General features: G+C 41.5%; 1 protein-coding gene across 7 annotated transcripts in view; it reads right to left on the reverse strand.

Moving 5' to 3' along the window:
* LOC104585918 (uncharacterized) overlaps positions 1 to 8,898 on the reverse strand; it is a 73,996-nt gene extending 65,098 nt beyond the window's left edge. For 2 of the 7 annotated variants that reach the window (XM_010243000.3, XM_010242992.3), the window contains exons 1-2: positions 8,751 to 8,897; positions 8,205 to 8,272 (exon numbers count right to left, since the gene is read on the reverse strand). The gene's annotated coding sequence lies outside the window, so the exon portion shown is untranslated. Of the gene's footprint in view, positions 1 to 8,204; positions 8,273 to 8,452; positions 8,621 to 8,672 lie in introns of those variants that run through there. The other 5 variants (XM_010242966.3, XM_088903636.1, XM_019200550.2 and 2 more) reach the window with 5 other exon arrangements.
* Between the last annotated feature and the right edge of the window lie 309 nt (positions 8,899 to 9,207).

Raw genomic sequence — 9,207 nt, forward strand, 5'->3', positions numbered from 1 at the left:
CCACCGGAAATCTCCACAGCCACTTACCCAGTAAGGCTTTATTCCTCTTCTGAATATTCCCAATTCCTAGACCCCCTAACTTCTTACTTCTAATCACCACTTCCCATCCCACCCTATGATCCCTCCTCTCCTCACCAGGTTCCCATAAAAAGTCCCCCATTACCTTCTCTAGCCTTCTACAAATCCCCACAGGCATCCTAAAGGCTGAAAGGAAGTAAACTGGCAGATTTGCTAATGTTGATTTGATCAAAATAATTCTCCCACCCATCAATAGGTAATTCCCTTTCCAGCAGGCAAGCCTTATCAATTTGTCTTTCAGTGACTAAGTAAATAAGTAGAAAGCAAGCCCCTTAATTACGATTTATAATTGTCGAATGACATTTTGAGATGACTGCTTCACCCCTAAATATTTCATTGCATAACTATCTCATCCATTAGCAATTCAGCTCCATTAGCTAATGGAGCAAACTGGAGGTGAAACAAAACAACCTACAAACTCTAGGTTTGGCCAAGGAAGGTCAGAGGAGACTTTGTTAGGGGTAGTGACCACAGTGAAGTTTGGATAGAACCAATTATCTGGCATGGTACCAATCAATTAAAATCCATGTCCGCAATAAAGGGAAATGGGGGTACATCACTATGACTAAGAAGGAACCCAAGGAGGATGACCCTACCTATGAAAGATGGATGCAAGAAAACTATACAAATGTAGGCTAGTTAGTAAATTCAATGCAAACTGTACACCCTGAATTCAAGAAAACTATACTTTCAAATAATGAAAGTACAGTCAGCCTAGGAGGAGGCACGAGGTGTTACCTCCCCCGAGGACTGAACCATAAACACTAAACATACACAAGCCTGAAACACAATTACAAAGTAGCCCAAAACAGATCTCCCCTTGACACCCCTTGCTTGGCCAGAGAATCAGCCGTTGCATTTGCTGATCTGCTCACCCACTGAAACCTGACTATCATATTTCTTGTCAACCATTTAACTTTCTTTAACAGATCCCTGTAACCCCAACAAGTTATTTCTGGACTTGTCATCCAGCCCACTACTAACTTCGAATCCCCTTCTACTATCAAATTGCTCACTCCAAGTTGACTGGCCATCTGTATACCTTGTACCGCTGCTAGTATCTCTGCCCTTACAAAATCACCAACACCCACTGGTCCTGAAAATAAAGACATGTTGCTGTCTTTGTCTCTCAGAATCCCTCCTATTCCGGATGGCCTTGGGTTACCTTGGCAGCTACCATCAAAATTCAATTTTACCACTCCATCCAGTGGGGGTTTCCGTTCAATTTGTCAGCTGTTCTTTGTGGAGATTGTAGAAGCTACTGCTGCACAGTTTCTCGTTAAGTCATCAAAGGAGTAATATGCCAACAAGTGTGAAGATTTCAGCCACAAGACTGTCCTTGTCATTATGCATTCTTTGATTTCAGCAAGACTTCTTTCCTTTTCTTGAAATATTCTAGCATTTCTCTCCTCCCATAATGTCCACAAGGTAGCGGCTCTGATGCATATCTACATTAGCTTCCCTATTTTTGTCAATCTCCCAAAGGCAGCTGGAGTGAACAGTAACTTTACTTTGGAGGGCAAGTTACACCTGCACCCAAATAATGAAACAACCCAATTCCAAATATTGGCAGCAAAAGAGCATGATATCAGCAAATGGTTACAGTCCTCACCCTTCACTTTACACATAAAGCACCAATTTGGGGACAAACACATATAAGGTTTCTTCTTTTGCAAGTTTTCCACAGTATTAATCTTACCATACTAGGCTTCCCAATGGAACACTACTATTTTAGGGATTGGCCTTGACCAAACCTCTTTAACAGGGAAGACCTGAGAGGAGGGGTTGGAGCAAAGGGCTTTAAAGAAAGAAGCAAGAAGAGCTGAAGGAGCCAACCGGGGCTAGAGACCAAACCCTTTTATCTGGGTTAGGGGGTCCAAACACACCAAGTCTAGAAGCAAGAAGAGCTCTGAAGCACAAAGAAATTCTTCATCCCTTAACCCTCTTTGAAACCCAAAATCCCAGTTTAAAGCCAAAGGGTGAAACGGGGGGAAAGGAACCATGAAATGGGTTTCTTTTTAAAGAGGGAGATGGAATAGAGAGAAGGGAAACGGTCTTTTAGGGGTTGAGTGCTCACCCAAATATTTGGGTTGAGTGCTCACCCAAATATCTTCCCAAAAAAGAATGGAGTTTCCAGAACAAGCATTAACCTTACAAATCTGAAGAATTTGGGGAGAATGCCAGAAATAGCCTTCCAAGGTGTTGTGAGCAAAGCCTTTCGAGATACCCTCGCGTCCCAACCTGATTCAAAACAGCCGTGGATACTCTTCACTACTTCATGCCACAACCTCTCCCTCTCCAGGGGCCACCTCCAAAGCCACTTATCTAAAAGAACTTCATTCTTATTCACCACATTCCCTAAGCCTAGGCCTCCTTTTTTGCTTTGACTCACCACATCCCACCTAATCAAGTGATCTTTTTTCTCTTCCCTAGGTTCTCATAAAAAGTCCCTCATCAGTTTTTCCAACCTCTTCGTTAGGAACCTGCCTAACTCAGGGCTCTTCGAGGGGCCAACCTCCTGAATTCTTGGAAGAAGAGAGAGGAAAACAGAGAGAGAGAGAGAGTCTAATGCTGAAAGAGTCCTCATTTATTCCTTGTTGGCTCTACTACTTATAGTGTTACAATCTTGACTGTTACAGCTGTTACAAGTGGATGGCAGTTGTGACAAGTGGCTGCTGATGTGGCCTCTTCTTGTAACTGACTAACTGCCTTCTGTTGGTCTGTTCCAACAGTCTTGACAGTCCAATTGGGTGGCAGTTGTTACAAGTGGATGTTGGTTATTACAAGTGGTTGGTTAGTGGAGCTGATGTGGCCTCCTCTTGTAAAACTAACTAACTGCCTTCTGTAGGTCTGTTCCAACAGTCTTGACAATCCCCCCTTTCTTTAGAGTGACCTTGCCCTCAAGGTCTAATGCAGGAAATTTGATTGCAGATCTAAGTAGGAAAGTTTGAGTCCATGTGCATGAATATGGGCTGATCTGGGTCTCCTCTTTGCTTTGTCAGTGTTGCAAGACTGATGGGCCTTGGGCCCTTGCATGTTTGCCCTTGTAGATGGACTGTAGAGTTTCCTGATGTGAAGTCCATGGTGAGACGGGCCCAGTCACAGACCACGGGTCCTAGCTGCCTTAACCATTGAATGCCTAGCACCACGTCTGCTCCACTGAAATGGAGAGGATATAGGTCCACCACAAACTGATGACCCTGAATCTTTAGTGGTAGGCTCATGCAAATGCCATTGCAAGAGAGGTTGTTACCATTGGCCACATGAACCGTAAAGGCTGTTGTTGGCTGAACCGGAAGTCCCATTTTATCTACCAAGACTTGGATTATGAAGTTAAGGGAGCTGCCACTGTCTATGAGGATTGACACTTGGCGCCCTAGAATCAGCCCTGCAACTCATTGTTTGAGGAAACACAAGTCCCATAAGGGCTTGTAAGGATATTTCAGGCGTGCCATTGGATTGTATTTCCCAACCTGGGTTAGATTCTCCGCAACCGGGGATGTTATCTTCCTCTTCGGCATCTGTTTGGAGGAGAAACGCTTGTTGTTTCTTGCAGCGATGGCCCGGCCCAAATTTCTCTTCGCAGTTGTAACAGAGACCTTTGTCTCTACGGGCTTGCATCTCTGCCCAAGTCAGCCGTTTGAAAGGAACCAGTGGGCCTGGGCCCAGTACTCCTTCCTCCTTGTCTGGTGCTGTTGTCTTTTCTTGCTCCCTTCTTGCTTCTGGACCCCATGGTCGCTGCACCTTTCTTGCTAGGCTGAACTTGTCCTCATACAATCTTGCTAGTGCTACCGCATTGATGACAGAAGTGGGCTGCGTCGCCTTCACTTCCAGTCGCAATTCTTCATTTAGGCCGCCGACGAAGCTTCCCACCAGCGCCTTCTCAGTTCATCCTTGGACTCTCACGGCCAGCCTTTCAAACTCCATCTAGTATTCTTTTACTGATCCCACCTGCTGCAGTTTTGCCAAGTTTTCATCAAGATCTTCGAACCCAGATGATCCAAAACGGACAATCATGGCGTCCGTGAGTCTGCCGAGGTTTGACGGGGGTGCCCCCTTCGGTACCATTGAAACCAGAGGATAGCTTCCCCTTCAAGATACGCAGAAGCCAGAGCTACCCTATCCTGTCCCGGTGTTTCATGGTAATCGAAATACCTTTCTGCTCTGAGAATCCAGGGGGTTGGGTCGCCGCCTGAGAATATAGGGAAGTCGATTTTGGCTATTCGTGTTGTCGCCCCTGTTCTGCGACTGTTTTCATTGCTGCGCTCTTCGGGGCTTCCTCTGTCAATGTTTGTTGCCCCCTGCTCCAGTCGATGGAGGAGAGCAGTGAAGCTTTCCTTCATTTCTTTGAGATCTGAAGACATTCGATGGATCTCGACTTCCATCTGATCCACTCGGGTGTCTACTGATGTGTTTCTTGTGTTGGTCATGCTAGCTCTGATACCAAATTGTTAGGAACATGCCTAACTCAGGGCTCTTCGAGGGGCCAACCTCCTGAATTCTTGGAAGAAGAGAGAGGAAAACAGAGAGAGAGAGTCTAATGCTGAAAGAGTCCTCCTTTATTCCTTTTTGGCTCTACTACTTATAGTGTTACAATCTTGACTGTTACAGCTGTTACAAGTGGATGGCAGTTGTGACAAGTGGCTGCTGATGTGGCCTCTTCTTGTAACTGACTAACTGCCTTCTGTTGGTCTGTTCCAACAGTCTTGACAGTCCAATTGGGTGGCAGTTGTTACAAGTAGATGGCGGTTATTACAAGTGGCTGGTTAGTTGAGCTGATGTGGCCTCCTCTTGTAAAACTAACTAACTGCCTTCTGTTGGCCTGTTCCAACAGTCTTGACACCCTTTGCCTCACTTTTAGAAATTCTAAAGACTGACAGGAAGTATAATGGCAAGTTGGCTAAAGTTGCTTTAATCAAAGTAACTCTACCCCCCAAGGAAATATAGTTTCTCTTCCAAGCTGCCAATCTTTTCTCGAATTTTTCCACCACCGAGTTCCAGAACCTACTTTCCTTTAGACTTGCACCTAAGGAAAGTCCTAGGTAGGATAGAGGACACTAAGACCAAGTGCATTCTAACGAGGCTGCTATAGACTCCATCTCTTCTCTGTTCAAATGTATTCCCACAACACAGCTCTTCTCAAAATTCATCTTCAAATTTGAGGCCCTCTCAAAGTGAATTATCCTTCAAATTCCTCACCTCCATCAGATCACAACCTCCACAAAAGATTATTATGTCATCTAAAAATTGAAGATGGGTTACTAAAACTCTATCTCTACCTATTGTCCACCCTCTTAAAGATCTGGCCCTATCTGCTTCTGAGAAGAGTCTACTAAAAGCATTGGCAACTAAAGTGAATAGGAAAGGTGACATGGGAACACCTTGTCTCAAATCCCCACTAGCTGGGAAAAAACCATTAACTACCTCATTGACTAGATGGAGTAATGGCAAGAGGGAAGGCAACCGTTTATCCATTTGCACCATCTATCCCCAAGCCCACACTTCCTTAGTACAAGTAATAAGAATCCCCAATCCACTAGGTCATAGGCCTTTTCAAGACTTAATTTACAAACATAACCTTGATGACCCGATCTCCTCATCTCCTCTACACACTCATTTGCTATTAAAATCCGATCTACTATTTGTCTCCCCTAAACAAAAGCTCCTTGGGCTTGGCTGATAAGACAAGGAAGCACCTTTTTTATCTTAGCCACAATCTTGTATACACTAGTCACCAAACTAATAGGTCTAAAGTCCTTTGGATGCTTGGCCACTTTCTTCTTGGGAATTAAGGCTGAAAAAGTAGCATTAATTCCATGACTAATCACTGAATTATCCTCAAAATCCTTGAAGACCTCAATAAAACCTTCTTTGACTATGTTCCAACAATCTTGAAATAAAGCCATTGTAAAACCGTCTGGCCCTGATGCTTTAGATCTGTTCATGGAGAAAACAGCTTTTCTAATTTCTTCCTCCTCAAAATCCCTTTCCAACTAGCTTCTACTCTCTTCTGGAAGCCTCTGCAAGGTCATACCTTCCAACTCCACACTAGGTCCAAGGGGCCTACTTAAGATGGATTTGAAATAGTCAACAAAACAATTGGTTATCCTCTCTTGGGAATCAAGGACTAGTCGTCCATCCACTCACAGTTTGGATACTAGGTTTTTCCTTCTCCTTCCATTGGCTAGTTCATGAAAAAATTTAGTGTTCCCATCTCCTTCCTTAAGCCACTTATATCTAGACTTCTACCTCCAAGAAATTTCTTCTCTCAAAATGGCTTCATCCAACTCTCTTTTCAGTTTCCATATCTTTTTAGTTTTCTGTGAAATCTTACACCTTTCCACTTCACCCCCCTTGGGTCTTCTCTCCACCATCCTCAACCTTCTTCACGAAATCTAGGTGAGTCAACCCATCAAATTACTATCAAAATAAAATCCTCTAGAGCTTCCTACTGTAATTAGAAAACTAAAGCATCACTTTCTATTAGAAGTGATATGCTTGTTTGCATTTCCTCATCCCTTATCCTATAACTAGATTTAAGGAATCACCTAAGTTGCAGGGCTTCAAATTATCAACCAAGAAGAAGAAAAGTGCAGGGCTTCACTGGACAAATGGAATGAGAAACATCAGAAATGGAGTCCTATTATATTCAGGCCTAAAGTTTGCTTGTAATTGGAAAGTCATTGCTCTGTCAAACTGTTAGCCCAAATACAGCAGATAGGATCTTCACTGGAGATCCAGATAAAAAACTGCACAGTAGGTCCGAGGGATTTTTTCATGGTTAGATCTTTCTATTTTAAATTAATTGCTCTAGAAGGGATATTTTCATAGGTAAGTTTCGGATTCTGACACTCCATGGATTCTTAATGGACATTCAAAATAACATGTTATTTTATCTACTTGCTTATGTGGCAAAAATAAATTGCTAATATACGCAATGAATGCCATTTTTCCAGAAACTGTTACTAAATAACAGATAAATTTTATAGGTAATGTAATGTTAGAAGTGGGAACAAAGAAGCATGGACTGTTTTAATAGTTTATAAATTTTTATGGATATGTTCATGAGTCTTTGATTTTTTTTCCTTATCAAGACTTCCAGACACGTGTTGGATTTTGATTCCATTATCCAAGTCCATGCAACACTGGTTTCAGCCCCTCTAACAAGTTCTTCTCTTATGGTAATGCCATGACCAACCAAACTTGAGTATACGTTAAAAAAAAAAACATTTACATTTGAATCTCTAAAAGGACCGCTTATCCCTGGATTTCTCAGAGAGCAGACATCAAAGTTTAACTTAATAGCTCCCTGGGAAGGGAGACCAGTTCTGCACATTAATCTGACTTATAGTGGAGGATTTTGAAATCTCTTGCCATCCTTTCAATGAACCATCCACAGAAAAATTAGCAAACTCAATTTCTAATGATGATCAAATTATCCATTCTCAAATTTAAGTCCATCAACACTTCTAGCTGAATCTTCTTGTCTTGAAAGACACTAGCATTCCTCTCCTTCCAAAAAGAACTGCAAAACAGCAGCTCTGCTAGACCTCCATATAATCTTTCCTCTTTCATTTGGAAAGAAGATAATAAAATAATGAAAGAAATAATTGTTGCCATGCTTATATCCTTGATTGCCTATGTTACCTCACCCATCATTATCCATAACTGTTATGGACAAACCTAGGGATCTGAATCAATGCTTATCAGCCCAAGATTTTACCATTACATCAAACAATGGCCCCAATGTATGTGTGTGATCAATGCAGTACAATTTGAAGGTCATTTCATATTAGTAGAGTCCACTGTACCTCATTTATTCCCTTTATTTGCTAGAAACATTTCAGTCATGTAAGTTACTTTTTGTTAACTCGTATCATTTAGCGTTATTCAAAAACAATTTCATCTCGGATTGTAATACGTGAAAAACTGTGTTTTCTTTGCAAACTCGAAAAAGGAGAAGGAAAAAATGAAAAATAAAAATAAACAAATTCCATATTAGTAGTCGATCAGGTTTGGTTCGTCAAGTTGCATTTCTTTTTCTTTTGTGATGAATAAATGAAACATGTTTTCGTCAAGTTGCATTTCAAAGCTCAACATTATTAATAATATTACCAAGAAAATACCTCAATATCGAAATTGAATCAATGGCAGCTGCAAGTCTTATTAACAAATGCTTTGTAACTATATGAATCTGCAAAACAGAGAAAAGGAACATAACAATAAGAACAGGGGCAACAATAATAAAACAGGAATATATCAAAGCCAGGCATCTATCTTCAACCGATTCGGAAATGAGATAGAAAGCTTTTCAATAAGCATAAAATTGAAGTATTCATCAAAAAAAAATAAGCATAAAATTGAACTTTAACACCAGAACAAAATCAAATGAAACACGTAAGTAGATTGGAAGCAGTAAGGGTTTTTGAAACCCTTATGAGCTGTTGGTGGTCTCCAAATGAATAGCCTTTTCGGCTGATCCCAGGATTAGGGTTTTGAACTGTCGAAACTAAAATCGAAGTACTGAAATTTATACGAAACAGCACTGTCAAAAATAGGGGAAAAAACATATGAGCTAAAGAAAAACAATCCACCATGTTAATGATGAGAAAACAACAGAGACAGATTCCGAAATTACTTCAAAAAAAACAGCGAAATAAAATTCCCCAAACCTTTTAAACAAAATTTAAAAGAAATTGAAGTTTCGCTGCGTTGAAATTGAACTTCTGAATTGCACGGACGAAATGCCGAAATGGAGCAGAAGGCCTGGCTTTTGATTTTAAGACAGAGACATATTTGACTCGGCTTTGGGTTATTGATCGTTGAAGAGGGTTAATTTGTCTTTTCATGAATGTGATAAGGTAAAAATGATGCAGATAGAGTCGTATCCGCTAAGGGAAGATGTTGAGAATTCTATAGACCAAGCCCCAGCCGTTGGATTGGGTCGGGTTGATATGGATAAAATCTTGGATGGACCATCTAACGGCGTGGAAGAAACACAGGACTCCTTAGGAGTAAAAAAGATTCGATTTGGTTTTGTTTACTTCGGTAGTTCAGCCTGCTAACTAGCGCGCCACACACCGATCTCACAGCCACATCCCACCCTCTATTCGAAATATCTCTCCAATA

The sequence above is a fragment of the Nelumbo nucifera genome, chromosome 4 (genome assembly GCF_055504915.1).
Source record: "Nelumbo nucifera cultivar China Antique chromosome 4, China Antique-T2T, whole genome shotgun sequence".
Classification (NCBI taxonomy): Eukaryota; Viridiplantae; Streptophyta; class Magnoliopsida; order Proteales; family Nelumbonaceae; genus Nelumbo; species Nelumbo nucifera.